Raw genomic sequence first — 17,806 nt, forward strand, 5'->3', positions numbered from 1 at the left:
CAAATCGAAATTATAGCACTGAATGGAGTTAACTGTAAGTTTAAAATTAAAAAATATCTATTGTAAGATATATTTTTATAAAAAACGTGAATTTTTTGTTATTTTATAAATTTATCAAGTAACATTCCAAATTTCCGAATATATGTAAGTCTTTATTAAAAAAAACCAAGGTTTGTATAGTTATAGAGAGTCCATTGCCGGCCAGCGCATCCGTCCAGACAGTTCATTAAGCACACCCAAGTTTGAGCGACCGTTACCCGGAGCTCCTCAAAAATACTTAAAATCAATGTATAGAATATCACAAATATGAATCATACACACATACAAAAAGTTTTATTACTGTAGGTATATCACAGTATACCAATAGAAAAGGTTTTTGCTTTTGTAACTGTTTCGTGGTGAAAGTCCCTTATGGGGACCAAATTTCCCCACAAGAAATTGAGCGCATGGTTGCTTTTGCATGCCAAAAGAACGAATATTAGAAAACATTGAAAAAAGTCTGAGATAATACAATTATATTCGACTAAAAATGAACATACTATTGTGCGCTAATTAGACAATGTGATAATTATGTTTAAAAACTCTTTTTAACTCTTATTTTTCACAAAATAATATTGCGGATCAGATTGCTCTGAGCGCTTGTGGTAAAATGTTGTTTACCAAGAAAATGCAGTTGGTTTTTATTTCTGTATCGCATCGCGGTGAGTTTCTATTTCTTGGTACTTCGGTTTGTGAAATGGAAAAAATTATTGAAGTTTATTGATTTGATGTGTTTAACGTTTGAATAATGCAATTTTCTTTCTTTTCATAGCATAGCAGCATCAATGGTGATTGCAAGGAAAACTACTGCAATCCCTGTGGTTTTTCCTCTTCGTAAATGCGTTCTGGGCGTGACCAAGGGTGGTCTTCCAAATTAACGGGAATCTCCACACCTATTGTATAATTTGAGCATGCAAATTCATATCCTATTTTCTTATTCACAGACAAGACGCACTGCTTCGATATCTCTCACTGCTGCTGCAGCAATAAGTGGCTGAAATATAGAGTGAAACCTCTCCTAACGTACACCTCTATTAGACGGACACCTCCCTTGGGCGGACATTTTTTCTATACCAAGTTTTAAGTATAAATTTCGGAACAAATTACTCTCTCTTAAGCGGACACTCTGTTGGCCGGACGCGGACAGTTATTTTGCATAAAATTGACACAAAAACCTCTATTGAGCGGACGCGAACCTCTTATCAACGGACATTAAGATTCAATCGACAATTTCCCAGTTTTTTATGTAATGAATCAATGGTTTTATGTAGTTTATGGACTGAAATGTAATATTTATTTTTATTTTGTTATTACTTAATATGTACTTACGCACATAAATGAAATATGTACTTTTGAAAAAAATACATGCACAGTTTTGTTTGAACGATGTAATATCAATAACTTTTATTCAAATAAGAAATAGAGACTATTCAATTAATTAAAACATTAAAAAGTTCTAAAATAAGCTTCCCTTCCATTGAGCGGACACATCTCTTGGGCGGACAAAAAATGACTGACGGTGAGTGTCCGCCCAAGGGAGGTTTCACTATATTGGCCATTAGCTCCGGCTACATATAGAGCATGTTAAACATTTTTATTTGTAATTGTAGGAGCGTTTGACAGCCCACTTGCGTACATATAGTCTGTTCCTTTGAACTTCAGACTAAAACCTGTGGAACTGTCAAACTACAATTTTACTCTTTCAAGTGAGAGTAAAAGGAGAACAGATGCAGAAGGGCATGGGATCGCAAAAAGCACTATTTCCTATAAAAACGTCAGTCGGTTTGTTTACATGTCACTAAATAATTATTAAAATCTATACATATTCAAACACTTCGTTGTTTACTTCCATTTTTTTTTACAAATATAAGGTTCTTTGCTTTCACCGCCTTCTGTTTTTGTTTGGACATGCATATCAGCTGATCGTTTGACACTTTTCATGAACTTACAGGAAAAAAAACTCCGGACTAAATCCTGTAACTTCTGACTAGGAACAGTTGCTCAGTTACTTTCTCAAAAGTCTTCCCACTTACAGGTTTATCCATAATTACAATTGTGTTTGTTTGTGCACATTTATTTTGCTCTGTTTGTCATTTCTGCTACTTCATCCTTGTCACAGATGTTTGCTTTGTGTTTATTAGGTGTTAAAAATACATTGTATTTAAAACTGTTCGCTACATAGAATTCAAGCTTATAATTATCAGCTGATTGTTTTCTTTTGCTACATCGCTTTTAAAACTGTTTGCCTTTTGGCTTCAAATATCATATATAAACCTACAAACATATCCATAGATATAATTTCAAATATGTCGTGTATTTACGCAAACTGTCACGTTAAGAGCGATGCCTATGTGTCATGCTGGCTTTGCGATGGGATTGCCCATATAAAATGTGCTGGTTTGAGCGGTAGGGTGTTAGACGCTATTAATGAGGGAAAGGGTCTTCGTTGGTCTTGTCAAAAATGCCGATGAACCGAAGTTAATTTATTTAAATTCTTTAGACGGTCCAGAAATAGTTTTTCTGAAATCGGGAAGGATCTGTCGGCGCTTGTTGAGAGATTTAAGCATTATGAAAAACCTCGACAACCCTCCAAACTCCGAGGAAAGTCGAGAAAATAAGCGTAAACGGGTTATTAGTCAACCTAAAAAGATAGTCACTAAATCTGCACAGAAAACTCCTCCATCTCAGCCCTTAGATTTAATCAATCTTTCTTCTCCATACCCTCAGGCACTGGAGCCTCCACTATCTGAAGCCATATCCACTAGTTCTACGTCTAAAAATAATAACGACAATCAAACTGTTGATCTAACAGTGTTACCATGGACATCTAAAGCTGCCCTATCTAACATTGATCATCTGAATAACTCGGAATCCCATATATCTGAAGTCACTACCAAAAAGTTGGTTGTAATTCCTCCGAGAAGATCAATCTTTGTCTCTAGATTTGCTAAAGACACTTCTCCGGATGATATAAAGTCCTACATATCGACTAAGATTAAAACTAAAAAGTATTTATTCGCAAATTTAATTTTAAAAACGATCAAATATTTCATCTTTTGAAATTGATGTAACTGCCGAAGATTTTGATTCACTTCTAAATAATTAATTTTGGCCGACCGGGAGCCTGTTCGCGAGTTCAGTATAAACCTTATAAAAGTAATAACAACGTAGCTAAAATTTCTAATCTTAATTCTGATTCAAGAAACTAGCTCGTAAGTCTAATTTCAGTATTTACTATCAAAACGTTAGAGGTTTAGAGGTTAACTGACTTATATTTAAAAAGTTTTGACTGAAACTATAATATTATTTCCTTGACCGAAACCTGGCTCAAACCTCATATTTTTAATTCCGAAATTCTTCCAAATGAATATCAAATATACAGGAGCGACCGCGAGGGCAGAATCGGCGGTGGTGCATTCGTCGATACCATCCGCAGAATTCACCCGAAGTTTTTTCATTCACCCGTAGTGAATACACTTAAGCCAAAAAATAAAAGTGGACGATTTCGGGCAAAAAGGAGCTCATAATAAGGCTGTTTATGTAAAATGCAAGTTTGGCAATTAAGTAAGAATTTCGATATTTCCAAGGCCTCTTAAGTTTAATGGGACTCACTAAATAAAATTTATCATATCGAGAATTTTCAGGAGACGCCTGTAATGTTTACAATTTGCATATTGTTTTCCTGCGCGGAAGATTTTAGCACGAAATTTGTTCTGCATCATTTACTAAAAACATTATTTTTTGAGTTATGACAGTGTTTTAGTTAATGAGCGATATGAACAAGTGCAACCCTTTAGTTGCTCTTATCGATATTCTCTTGTTTTAAAGCTTTTCAAAGAACTTAATCAAATTCAGCTTTTTAAAAGATATATTACTCATCTGCTTATTTTTTTCTTCAGATTTAACGGGGACGAGGAGTTCAAGAAATTTAACTAAAGCATGGACTCGAATATGTGATGTATTCCGTTACAATTACTCCTATCCTTTTTATCAGTCACGCATGATGGAGGTTTGTAAAGTTTTTGGAATCGGAGAAACTACTCGAAGAAGACGATGGCCGCAAAACTATGTGGTCCGATGAAACATCTGGCATGCCTTTGACAATTGCTAAGTCAGACGGAGGCTTCACATACGATACTTCAGACATGGCTGGAATACGTTACCGGGCAGAGCACACAGGCGCAGAATATGCAGGCATAGTCAATCCCGATTTTATGGGTCGATTACGGATGGCAACCGAACTTCAGTTGGGTGGCCAGTGGCTGAAATCGTATAACAGATGGCAACTGAGATGCTATATTGGCAACGGCAGTTTTGTGGTTGTCCATCGGCAACCCAACTGTGGTTGCGTTGCAATCCGTAATCGATCCATAAGCCACGAACTAATCAGTGCTATCTCAGAATCCATTGAAGTCCAATTTTTCTTGAAATCTACGAGAATGTTATCATTGAATTCGAGTATCTACGAAGCTACGAACGCAGCGTATGCTTTGAATACACAGGTTCGGATTCAGTGATCGCTTTTTCGTAGATTTTATGAAAAATCGGACTACGCTGGATTCTGTGATAGCCACCAATATGTATTCTCCTTTGGAAAGATGTTGGAGAAACGCAGCAACACAGACGTATACTTACTCTATGCTTTTAAGCGCATTTGCTAAATTTCTTGGACCAGCCAACTTTTGATTCAACTAATCGCCTTTAAAATGGCCTGTAAAATCGTATAATGTAAACACCGTATTAACAATAAGAATGCGCAATAAAAACATTTCTTTATTTAAATAAATAAGAATGTGCCAATGTAATTAATAAGTAGTGTCAGGATGTAAGCCGGGTATTTAGTATAATAAAGATAATGATATGTTTATTTAAAAATTATATGATACATAGTCTTGTGTATGTAATTTGATTGCCCGGTTATGCAACAGGGATGAAAAAGTAGGTACGAGAACGAAAAATGCCACTGAAGATGGCACAACGCCGATACCGGTTTGTCTCCAAACCAAATTTGACAAGGGATGACGGAAATTCGTTCCAAAATACATCATACACCCACCCAGTCGGAAACAACAACAACCAAAAAGGAAATACAATTATACCTTTATCCAACGTGTGGTGACTAAAAGGTACATTAGGTACAATCACTGGATTTTAGGTACAATCTTTGATCAGATTCATTTTTCTTTTTCCTTTACCGTGCTAATATATTTATTTGTAGGCATGGGAGAAGCTTCTAAAGAAAAGTGGTCAAAAGCAATTATAATGGCCACTGCGAAAAACTAACACTTTACTTAGCTATCCTCCAATTCATAATTCTTGTTATATTTTTTATAATCGAAATTTGAACTGATTTCTACCATAAAACGTCATTGCACCCTAGACTGACTCCCATTTCGAATGATGGTGTGAAATCTACAAACGCTCTACCTTTGCAATTGGTGGAATGCATTTTTTAATCTATTGAAACCATAAAAACCAAAGTTCCCCGCATATGAAAACGTTTAATTTTCTATTAATTTTATTCGCACGCACAGCCCTTTGTCTGGGATTCGTCAAATTGATGATTGCTTTTCAACTTTCCGTAATGGCTTTCAACTGGATGTGATTTACACAGATTTTTCGAAAGCCTTCGACAAAATCTCCCACAATATCTTATTAACAAAGTTAGAATGTTTAGGAATCCACTCAGGTTTCTTGGAGTGGATCAGGTCCTACTTGCGCTTGAGAACTAGCAAGGTGACTATTGATGGTGTTTCGTCCAAGCCATTTATTGCTCTCTCAGGGGTTCCTCAGGGAAGCATCTTAGGCCCATTATTTTTTATTCTTTTCATTAACGACATCAGCTCCTGTCTTTCAAATGTTAGGTTTCTCTTGTTTGCCGATGATCTGAAAATATATTCGGAAATCAGTTGCTCACGAGACTCGGCCTAACTTCAATCGCAGCTTAACAGGTTTTATACGTGGTGTGTTCAGAATCGGCTTACCCTCAACATCAATAAATGCCACAAAGTATCCTATTATAAATCAAAAGTGCCTCTTATGACATCTTACTCCATCGCAGATATTGTCCTTGACTCGAAAAGTGAGACTAAAGATCTTGGAGTACACTTCGACTCAAAACTCACTTTCACTCTGCACATAAACAAAACTATTGCTGATTCTTTTGCCATGCTGGCATTCGTTAGGCGTCATTCTTCCGAGTTCACTGACCCTTATACTATTAAGATGCTATATACTGCGTTTGTGCGTTCCAAATTGGAATACGCTGCCTTTATTTGGAGACCGAGTCACGCAGTTCATATCAATCGTTTGGAAAAGGTGCAGAAGGTATTTATACGCTTCCCCTTATGTTCCTTGAATTTTACTGAACCATTGCCATCTTATGTCTCCCGTTGTCGGCTAATTAGTTTACCTACTCTGCACAATCGGAGAACTTGTCATGCTATCTCGTTTTTATTGAGTATTGTCTCGGGAAAAATTGATTGTGCGTCCCTACTTGAGAGAATCCATTTTTATGTTCCGAGTCGTAATTTTCGTCGCTTCGATGTCTTCAAGGTTGGGTTAAGCAGAACGGCTTATGGTGCAAACGCGCCAATAAACAGAACCTTATCGGACTATAAGTATTTCTCAAATTTGTTAGACATATATTTTACCAATCCTAGTAAAACCGCATTATATTTGGAAAATTACCTTATGTCCGGTCAATAATATCTGCTCAATATCTGTATTTCTTGTAACCTTATAAACGCAACTTTTAAGTAGTAATATTAAATAATATTAAGACTGATTTGTTATATTTAATTATACTCTTAATGTCTGTTAAAACATTCTGTTATTAGACATAAAAAAAAAATAAATAAATAAATTTCATATCTTCTATAGTTGAGACAATAGCCATATTCGGTTTTTTATTTCTGGAAATATATGTTAAAGGGAATCGAATAAATTAAGCGGCTTTTCCCGATGTTTTGTAAAAAGCTGGATAAAAAAGGAAAACTGCGCAAAGTGTGTTTTTGGTCTTTTTCGCCAATATTTTTCAGTAGTCAAAATTCGACAAAAACAAAACTTCTCCGATTCTCATTAGACTATGGTATAGTATAGTATAGTATAGATATAAGCCCAGTTTAAAAAAAAAACCTAATCGAAATGAAAGTACATCCATCTTTTGTATTCATACATATTTTAAATAAAATTAATAAAAAAGTCTACAAACGAATGATGTAACTTTTTTCAGGTACACTCTGCCTCATTTAGGTGCATTTATTTTATGATATTAGGTACAATCTGAAACTTCCATTTTTCATCCCTGCTATCCCTGGCGGCTCGTACTCGACACCCTCGTCTCTGGCTCTCCCATTCTCACTTGACACTACTTTATTTGTACGCCGTGCACCTTCAAATAAAAAAATGTTAGTTCTTCAAATATGTATCACCGTTTTTGAGAACATCGGCTGCTGGACTGCGGTTGATTTTCACTTGCCAATTGAACACAGAAATTATAAGCAATTTGAATAAGTAGAATATAAGCAATTATTTGCGCAATTGTAATAATTTTTTAACGCACTTTCCACACCACCTTCGAGGTATTCATTTAGGCGCGTTACCGTTTTTTTAAGGTGTTCGGTTCCTCATGAGGCATACCTTCACCATTATAACTTAAAGTAAAAAAGTTTAAGGCATGCAATAAATGAATACAACAAAACAAAAACATGTTCTTAAAACTAATACAAATAAAAAATTGCATGAATAAATTCATAATTTAAAATAAAATAAAATATCGCAATTGTTTTTATATGTACATATTTACAAAATTAATCTTAAAGGACCCACAGTGAGTCCTAAACATATAAATGCCTAATAAGAAAAATAATGAGAAACAAATGTGAGAAATGTGAACAAGTATGTCGAGAAAATCTGCAAAGAGTAGCGAAACTGTAGGTTTGAATAGTAACCAATAGTCAGTACTAATTTGTACTGGAACCTGCAAATTTTTACTGGAAAAGTGTATGATAACCCAAACAATTTGCAAGAGAGCACTGAATCGAGAGCGTAACAACACGGGAGAGTTGCGAATTCTTGCTTGTGACATTTTTACTAGCAGAAATTAGCTAGCAGAAGAAGAAGACGAATAAATGTCAAAAGCTGCCATTTGTTGAATTGGTTTAGCACAAACAAAAGCAAAATGAGTGGAAATCAAAATATTAATGATGTACTGGACTGTGTAAGTGCTTTTGTGTAAAGGCAAATAGTTTAAAACTGATTTGTAAATACTAAAATGTTTACAGCAGAATACCAAAACGGTGCAACAACTATTCACTTGCAAGTTTTTACTAGTTTTGTGTTCAATAACTTTTTCTGCTAGTTTTCTCTTCTCCTCAATTTTACGCTCTATTTTGCTTTTACGCTCTCTTTGCAATATTTTACTGGAGAAGTTATACTATACAAACCTTGTATCTCAATAATAACAAGTAATTTTAAGCAAAAAATGCAATCGACTTCAATGCTCATTCCGATCAGTTAAAAAAATGAGTACGTATTCCACTAAAAAATTATCATACATATTTTAAGATTTTAAGTAAAAACTTCCAACTGAAGATGAAATTCCGGAGTCGAGGAATACATACAAACTAACTGTGAGAAATGCCTCTTTATTGAAAATGTTTAAAGAAAAATATGTTCTGATTCTAATGAAACGCTGTTTTAAAATATCGGGATTAGAGTTACTGCAGCAATAGTATGGTTCTATAGCACTCATTTTTTTTTTCAAATAAAGCTTTTGAAAACCCAACTAAATGGCAACATGAATCGAAGTTTTCGTTTGACGATTCATCCAGTTTCGCAAAAAACTCGATGAAGCCAGAAGGAGCTTTTACGCGATTTAAATTGTCATATTCCTTTTCTTTAGTAAAAGTAAATTCTTCTTCCGGAATTTCTCATTCTTCAAATCGTGGTAATGGTTCCAAACAAGTATGTAGTTTATAATACTCAAAATAAACATATCCGCAAAAATATTCAAAAGAGTTCCTTTGCAGGAAGTCGCTTTCAACGACATCAACATCTATACCGTTTCCTATATCGTGATATCTCTAAGGTCTGGGCAAAATTTGAAAGGTTTGCCAGGAAGTGTCTTGAACCAGAGGATCATTATTATGGTGTATTTAAAGCGTTCGGTTTTGCGGTTAGATCACTACTGTTTTATTTACTTCTTCGCTTTACATAACATTTCATTCTTATTACTACGTTACCAGATGTGTTTCTTATGCTAAATAACGACAGGTGTCGCGGTATAATTTTAAGGTGCTATCCAACTAACTTAAGAGCGCTCAACTCTACAACTCTCCCTCAAGTTTGAAATAGCACGAGATCTATTTTTTTTTAACTACAGTCATTACAAAAATAGTATTTAAAAACTTCATTATATACAGCCATATCATATTATTTATGCTTTACTCTTTATAATTAATTCTTTGTAATTTACGTAAACTTCGAAACTGCCTCGGGGTATTATTTGACTCGCCTGATTTTGACGCTGTTGCTAAATCTGATTGGCTTTCAACTACTTCTTCACTCCGAATATGAGCATTTTCTTTAGTATCGCCTGTAATCATTTGGTCAATGTGACGCTTGATACGCCGATTGTTGCTAGTTAAAATGCAATGATATGACCGCGGACCTATGCGTTTTGCGACAGTGGCTTGTTGCCAACCCTGTTTGTTGGGGTTAGTGTAATCGCGAACATAAACCTTAGCGCCGCTATCAAAGCTCACAGTTCTTTTGCCCTTTTGGTTTCTAATACTCGCTAGTTGACTCTCGCCTATATTTTTTGTTACTAGGGGTGGTTTGAGTAAGGATAACCTGTTTTTAATTTCTCTACCTAACAAAAGCCCTGCAGGCAACTCTCCTGTAACGCAATGTTTAGTACCGCTGTACAAACAAAAAAGTGTTTAAAATATCATTTATGTTAGACGAACCCGCTCTTAAATTTGAATACAATGATTTCTTTAACGTTTTTACAAAATTTTCGGCTTGGCCGTTAGTTGCTGGGTGGCCGGGAGCTGTTAAACAATGCTCAATTTGATTAGACAATAAAAATTGCTGAAACTCGGTCGAAGTAAATTGGCGCCCATTATCGCTCACCAACGTGTCTACTAATCCGAATCTTGTAAATAATTCCCGTAACTTGTTTATCGGAAAGTTAGTTGTAATCTCTTTTGTTTTGAATACCTCCACCCATTTCGAGTAGGAGTCGACGACTATGAAAAAGAAAAAAATTCTAATTGGGCCCGCAAAGTCCACGTGGATCCTTGACCATGCGGATTCCGTTGGGTTTCATGGAATCAAAATAGATTTTTCGGGGCTAGGCTGCGCCTGTTTGCAGGGATCGCACTTGCATATTAATTGTTCGATGTGCTGGTCTAGGTTTGGCCACCATACATATGACCTTGCCAAAACTTTTGTCTTGACGATCCCGAAGTGTGATCGGTGCAACTCCCATAAAATTGTTTCCGGAAGCCTCACCCACTCTTCATAGGATTACATAATTTCTTGTTGCTTTTGCAATGCTTTTAAAATTTAAATTGAGCTGATTGTGTGCTTCTATAAAATTAACATAATCACAATCTCTCTCATTACTTATTACCTCTCTATGTGGTAGCCTCGAAATAAAATCTGCGGGGTTAGATTTTCCTTAAATATAACGAATTGTGTAATCAAAACCCGACAGAATAACTGCCCAGCGCTGCATTCGTGTGGCCGCCATAACAGGTAATCCTTTGTGTTCTCCTAAGAGAGACAACAGCGGTTTGTGATCTGTTTGCAAAGTAAAGTGGTTACCCAACAGGTAATGCTTTAGCTTGACCACACAAAAAATTATAGCTAAAGCTCCTTTCTGAATTGTGTTGTAATTTTTTTCCGCTTTGGTGAGAGCGCGGGATACGAAGGCAATGGGTTTGTGAACACCATCAGAAAGTTCGTGCGATTAAATTCATCCCACTGCTTCGTTGGAAGCGTCTGTTCATAGCACAATTGGCAATTTTGGGTAGAAACGCGATAACACCCTCTCTGATGTTACATCTGATTTTAGTGTCACATAAGCATCTTGACAGTCCTCGGTCCATTTAAAATTGACTTTTTTTTGTAACAGTTTGTATAAGGGAACCATTTTGTGAGCGAAGTTAGGAATAAACTTGGAGTAATAGTTTAACATTCCAATGAATGCTCTTAATTCCCTCACGTTCCGTGGTAAGGGTGCTTCCAAGACTGCCTGCATTCGTTCCTTGTTTTTGCTTAAACCGTTTCTATCTATTGTGAATCCTAGGTATGAAATATTTTCTTTGAAAAATTCGCAAAACTGTTTCAATCGTCTTCACGTGATCGCTAAAATCGTTGCCTGTGATGACTATATCATCTAAGTAGTTGATAACATTCGGAATACCCCTTAACACATTCTCTATCGTCTTTTGAAAGATGGCAGCTGCGGGCTTTACGCCAAATGGTAGCCGAGTTACCTTTAATAACCCTAAATGCGTATTCCAAGCACAAAGCGCTTGTGACGACTCCTCTAAAACCAACTGATTGTAAGCGTTGAAAAGATCCAATTTTGAAAACAAAGACTCCTGTAAAGATGCAAACAGTTCCTCAATACGTGGCAAGGGGTATTTCACATCCGCTAAATATTTATTTATTGTAGACTTATAGTCGCCGCATATGCGGATATCTCCGTTGGGCTTTATCACTGGTACCAACGGTGTACCCCAATCGGAATTATCTACCTGTACCAGTATACCCGTTTTTACTAGAGCATTCAATTGACTTTCAACTTTTGCGCGAAAAGCTAGTGGCACTGGCCTGGGTTTGCAAAAAATTGGTTTAGCCGTTTCTAAAAGGTTTCACGGTGCAGCGAACAAAGGTGGCGCCGTCAGTGGTACCGCTACTTTGGTTTTGCCGATTTTGACAGTTGTGGTAACTTGTAAATAAACCTTTGTTTACAAATCAGCAACAAAGAGAATTTTAATTATAAGTGAAAAATCAGTTTAAATTGTGTTAATTTGCAATTTGTGAGTGGTTTTTGAGTTGAAGATGGCGTAAAAACTAATAGAATGAAGTGCCGTGTGCTAAATTTCGACAGCCGTCAAGATGCGAGATGCGTAGATGCAACTGTAGCGTTGCGACGAATCGCTGCATTTTGTATACATAGGGCACGGTAAAGCCGTTCTCGACATGTATCTTTATTATTATATTGACAGCATTTCGTCACAATCACTTCGCTTCTGCTCCAAGAATCCTCCTTTAGCAAGTTAACTAAATAATCCCGCTGAGATGCTGCCGCAGTTTGCTGCATCAGCCTTAATTGCAAAGCAATGGAATGCACTAAAACGTTTGCTGCAGCAGCTTCGTGCACTAACGTTCACTATTCTCTAATAGATTGTGTGAAAATGCAATATTTTCGCATTTAGCAAAATTAAAACACGTTTTTCGCTGTAAAGTGAACTGTTTAAGCAGTTTCAATTCGTTCTTCTTTTCGCTCTATTCTTTGTTTACTTGTGGTACACAAATGTCAACGGCCAGGACGGCGCAATCTTGTATTCTATCATTCTTGAAAAGGTTTAGCTTTATTTTACTGCCTTTAAATGTACCCAACCCCTCTTTGAAAACTTCACCAAATTTATTTTGAATTTTTGCTACCGTATCGTTACATTCTGTCAAAAAATTGACTTGCGCGATGCCAACACCGAATATTGACATTAAATCGCGACCCAACATTGGTGGGCTTCAAGGATTGGTAACCACTAACCTCAAAATGTGCGACTATCCACGGGTCGTAATAATTGCACGAAATTCACCACATATCTCGATACTAGCACCATTATATGCGCAAAACCTCTCGTGACATGGCTTTAAATCATTTCTTTGATACTAGCGAAGAAGCCACTCCAGTGTCCAAAATGAAATCGATTGGAATGCTGTTGACCTCCACTGTCAGCGTGAACTGAGACGGCACTTGATTACCAGAAACACTATAAACGGAATAGTCTGAAACTAAATTAAAAGTATTTGATTCATCACATTCTTTATTATATTTGCTACTTTCAGATACTTCCACTAAATTAATAGGTTTACTCCTTCAAATGTTAGCCAGATGTCCTATACGCTTGCACTTATGGCATCTGCTGTTTTTAAAAGTGCACTTTTGCCGTCGTGCGTTTTCCATCCACAATGCTTACATCTTTTTTTCTGTTTACCGCCATTGGTGTTTTTAGTTCGGCTGCCCGACTGCTGCTCAAAATCGCCATGCTTAGTAGACCCGCCATTTTTCCGTGCAATAAAGTCAACATCGTTTGCCTCTCGTGTATGAAATTTCGCCTCGGTCATCATGGCCTTTTTTAATGCCTGTTCAAAAGTCGAGCTTTTCTCTTCTTCACACAGACGTTCGAAAATCTTTCCCTCGAATCCGGTCACAAACTTATTTAGTACGAATGCATCTAGTTATTGACCAAATTTGCAACCTGTTCGGTCAACGTCTATATTATTGTGAATAGATAGTTTCATTTCAATTAATATACATATATATTTTTAATTCATGACTATATGACCAGCCATAGCATAGTTGCTCAATTTCTACTGAACTAAATTACATCACTGTATTAACTAAATTAGCGGTAATTTAAGCTCTTTCCATTTTGTGTAAAAGACCTTTGAAATAAACGATGGCTCTCTCATCATTATACTTGGATTTACAGCTGGTTTTTGCGGTAATTGTCATTCGCCCCAAATATTATAGAAATTTTAGTAGGAAAAACTCTTCTTACTGAACATTTTGGCGCCCAACATGGGGCACGTGCAAAAATCGCTAGCTAGCAAATAGGAAAGTGAGCGAATTCGTTAGAACAAATTTGCCCACCAGTAAGGCAAGGTTTCATAAAATAAATTGCTTCGCCACTTTCGCCAGTCATCCGGTCTCGAGTACCTCCAGTTTTCATCACGAAGCACTGTCCGCATTAACGAGCATCCTCGCAGAACTGCGTTTGCAGCTGAACGCAAAATCTATCACCATAACCATTGCAGTTAATAATCGGCTATATAAGGTTAGTAAAAAATAAATTTCGCAACTAAACACCGTCCACGTGAGCAGTAAAAACCTGCGCCGAAATAAGCATCAACGCATCACAAGAATCAACTTTGGACACTCCGTATAGCCACTCGAATCGCTAGCAACATTGAAGGATCTCGCAACATTCTAATCTTTGGAAACGAGTATTGGACTCCCTTCGCAACGAGCGTAAACCTTTGGCAACATTCACAACAAGCAACATTCTCATCGCAACATTTTCGCCGACATATATCCTCTCAAGGTTTTGGAGTATTCATACAAGTAATTGCAGCGTCATATATGTATGTATTTTTATAGCTTGACGGAATCATTCTTAAAATCTCTCGATACATAAATTACACAAGCTATTATTTGGAAAGCTCATCCCAGCATTCTTATTGCATTAAGTAACTGCAGCTTTGTCAGTTGCATCACCCTGCTACTAGCGCTCCTTTCTCTTTGTCGCTCATATTCTCGATCTCTTTTTCGCTTTTTGTAACGCCACAATGGCTACCAGTCTGGGGGAATATAAAGGTCAACGAACTACAACCAAGAGAAACATATCTCGTATAAAGACTATCATTTATGCAAATGGTAGAGGGGAAGGGAAGGCACTTTCCACGGCAGAGCTGAAATGCCGGTTAGGAATACTAGAGTCATATTTCAAACAAATTCTTGTCATTCAATCGAACATAGAGAAACTGGAGCCATAAGATAATGCGCGGGGTGAAATCGAAGATTTGTATGTATCGATTAAGCTTGCGATCCAATCACAATTGGGCGAAGAAATGCACAATATCACGGTATCAGATACAATGTTTTCATATCCGGTGTCACATGCAAAACTACCTTCCTTAGAACTGCCTACGTTTGATGGAAAATACTAGAACTACAAAAATTTCATTACTTCATTCAAACAAATAATCGATCGTGAGCCAGGCTTGTCAAATGTCGAGAAATTCAATCACTTGCGTAAGTGCCTAAAAGGTGCAGCTCTAGAAACTAATAATGCCTTCCAGGTGACGAATGAAAATTATCCGAAGGCCCTTGAGAGATTAAGGGTTCGCTAATGATAACTACACTTTAATTTTTATGGAGAATATTACTTCATTGTTTCATTAACTTAATTGTAAAACCGAATGCTAGTGAACTTCGAAGTCTTGTCGACAATGTCTCTGCGCTCTACAGTTCACTTTTGTCTCTGGGAAATCATAGTGATATTTGCTTATTTATGGAAAAGGTAGATGAGGAGTCTCAAACAAAATGGAAAGAGTCTTTAGATTTTATAAACTTACCTACATGGGAGAACTGCGCTAAGAGTTTAGAAAGGCGCTGCCAATTCTTAGAGTCAATCGATAAATCTCATTCTCTCTGCTTCGAAAATCGCAAAATAGAGAGTAAGAAATTTAGCAACAAAAATAAATCGCAAAAACATAGCTTTTCCATTTCTTGCACAAAGCGTGCATGCCTTTTGTGTTCTAAACCTGACCACATGCTGCACCAATGCTCTCGCTTCAAACTTATGGATGTTGCTGAGCGGTTTGCATTTGTTAAGCGCCTCGCGTTATGTGTAAACTGCTTGTCAAAAAATCACAAGGTAACCAATTGCCCTTCCACATTTAAGTGCAGGTTGTGCGCTCAAGCTCATCATACACTTTTACATCGCACTCAATCTTCCGACGCCGCACCACCGCCTTCGTTGTTGTCACCAACAAAATCACCCCTCATCGCATCAAACGAAGTCAGCACCAGTACCGCCGCTATTGTTCACACTCATTGCGGAAACGCGTCGTTGGAACAAGTTGTTCTCGCTACAGCTCTCGTACTTGTGCGGGATGCAGCTGGATGTTATAAGCTAGGCAGAGCATTACTCGATTCTTGTTCGCAGGTTAATCTGATTACTGAAGAGTTCGCACAGAAGCTGCGCTTACCGAGAGAGAAACATTCAATGCAAATTCTTAGCATTGGTGATTCGCATACAAACATTAAACATAAAATATCTACCTCGGTCAAATCCCGTTTCACTGATTTACAACTACAACTTTCATTTTGCTTGACTTCTCATATTTCGTACCAGCCAGAATCGGAAATTGATATTTCTACATGGAATTTACCCCCAAATACCCAACTGGCTGATGAAGAATTTTTCAAGTCGAAACGTATCAATTTATTGCTAGGAACGGAAAGCTTTTTTGACATCTTGTCAGTTGGTCAAATCAGACTGGGCAGCAACTTGCCCTCCCTACAAAAGACTATTAGGCTGGATCGTTTCTGGCCGATCAAATCTTCATGTGTGCGTAAATCGTCACCGCCAACATGTTTGCTAACATATGAAGCAACAGTTGACCGACATTTGGAGTATCTTTGGCAGCTGGATGAGGTGGACGATAAATCAAATAGATGGACAGATGAGCAGACAATTTGTGAAAAATTTTATTTGGACACAGTTTCTCCCAGCTCCGATGGCAGGGTTGTTGTAAGGTTACCTTTTAAAGACACCCCGTCTTCTCTCGGTTTCTCATATAATACTGCATTGAGGAGACTTAAGGCAATGGAGCGCCGTCTGGCGCGAGATTTAGAACTTAAATACCAATATGCAACGTTTTTGAAAGAATATGAAGATTTGGGACATATGAGCATGGTCAGGTCGTCTAAGTTTGACGAACCACACTACTACATCCCCAACCATTGCGTTCTTAAACCTACATGCACCTAGACGAAGTTAAGGGTAGTTTTTGACGCATCGTGTCAAACAACAACTCAGAAATCCTTAAATGACCTACTATTAATAGGGCCTACTTTTCAAAACGAGTTATACATTTTACTCATCCGGTTTCGCCTGTTTCGCTACGCAATCACAGCAGACATTGTCAAAATGTATCGGCAAGCGCTGGTGGATCCACGTGATCGTTGCTTTCAATATATTCTGTGGAGGAATTCGGAGGATGAACAAGTTCGAGCCTACAAGCTAAATACTGTGACGTATGGTACAGCAGCTGCACCCTTTCTCGCTGTGCGGAGCCTTCAGCACTTAACTGATCAATACGAATCTGAGTTTCGGGTAGATTCAAGGGCTATAAAATCCTCGTTTTATGTTGAAGACTTCTTGGGTGGAGCGGATAACCCTGAGGAGCTCACACAAATCAAAAAAGAAGTCACTGCAATCCTAAAAGAAGGTTGTATGGAACTTGCAAAATGGCATTCCAATCATCGCAGCTTCAGAGATGACAGAACCGACAAAGATCTAAACTTAGAGGAGTCATTTGTAAAAAGCGCTCTGGGCATAAAATGCGATCAAAGCGCTGATCTGTTTTTGTTCTCGTTTGACGCGAGGTCGCAAGTTGATACCAAATGTACTAAACGGAAAATCTTATCGCTGGCCTCGTCGCGTTTTGACCCTCTTGGTTTGTTATCTCCTCTCGTTATCGTGGCAAAAATAATCTTGCAAGAACTTTGGCTTATAAAGATTAATTGGGATGAGTCCGTTCCACAAAATTTGCAAACCGCATGGGAAAAATTTGTGCACGATTTGGCAGTGCTCCCTTCACTTAAGGTGCCTCGCTACTGTGTATCAGCGAACGCCGAATCCATCCAGTTACATGGATTTTGCGACGCATCGATTCGCGCCTATGGATGTTGTATATACCCTCGAGTAGTTAACTCTTGCAACAGAACATC

General features: G+C 37.4%; 1 long non-coding RNA gene across 1 annotated transcript; it reads left to right on the plus strand.

Moving 5' to 3' along the window:
- Positions 1 to 5,054: 5,054 nt before the first annotated feature.
- Positions 5,055 to 6,932, plus strand: LOC118750880. The gene is made up of 2 exons (XR_004994452.1): positions 5,055 to 6,366; positions 6,447 to 6,932. It is a non-coding gene; the product is annotated as an uncharacterized LOC118750880 (long non-coding RNA).
- The last annotated feature ends 10,874 nt before the right edge of the window (positions 6,933 to 17,806 follow it).

This window comes from Rhagoletis pomonella, unplaced genomic scaffold, assembly GCF_013731165.1.
Source record: "Rhagoletis pomonella isolate Grant_MI unplaced genomic scaffold, Rhpom_1.0 Rhpom_scaffold_00434, whole genome shotgun sequence".
In the NCBI taxonomy this organism is placed as follows: domain Eukaryota; kingdom Metazoa; phylum Arthropoda; class Insecta; order Diptera; family Tephritidae; genus Rhagoletis; species Rhagoletis pomonella.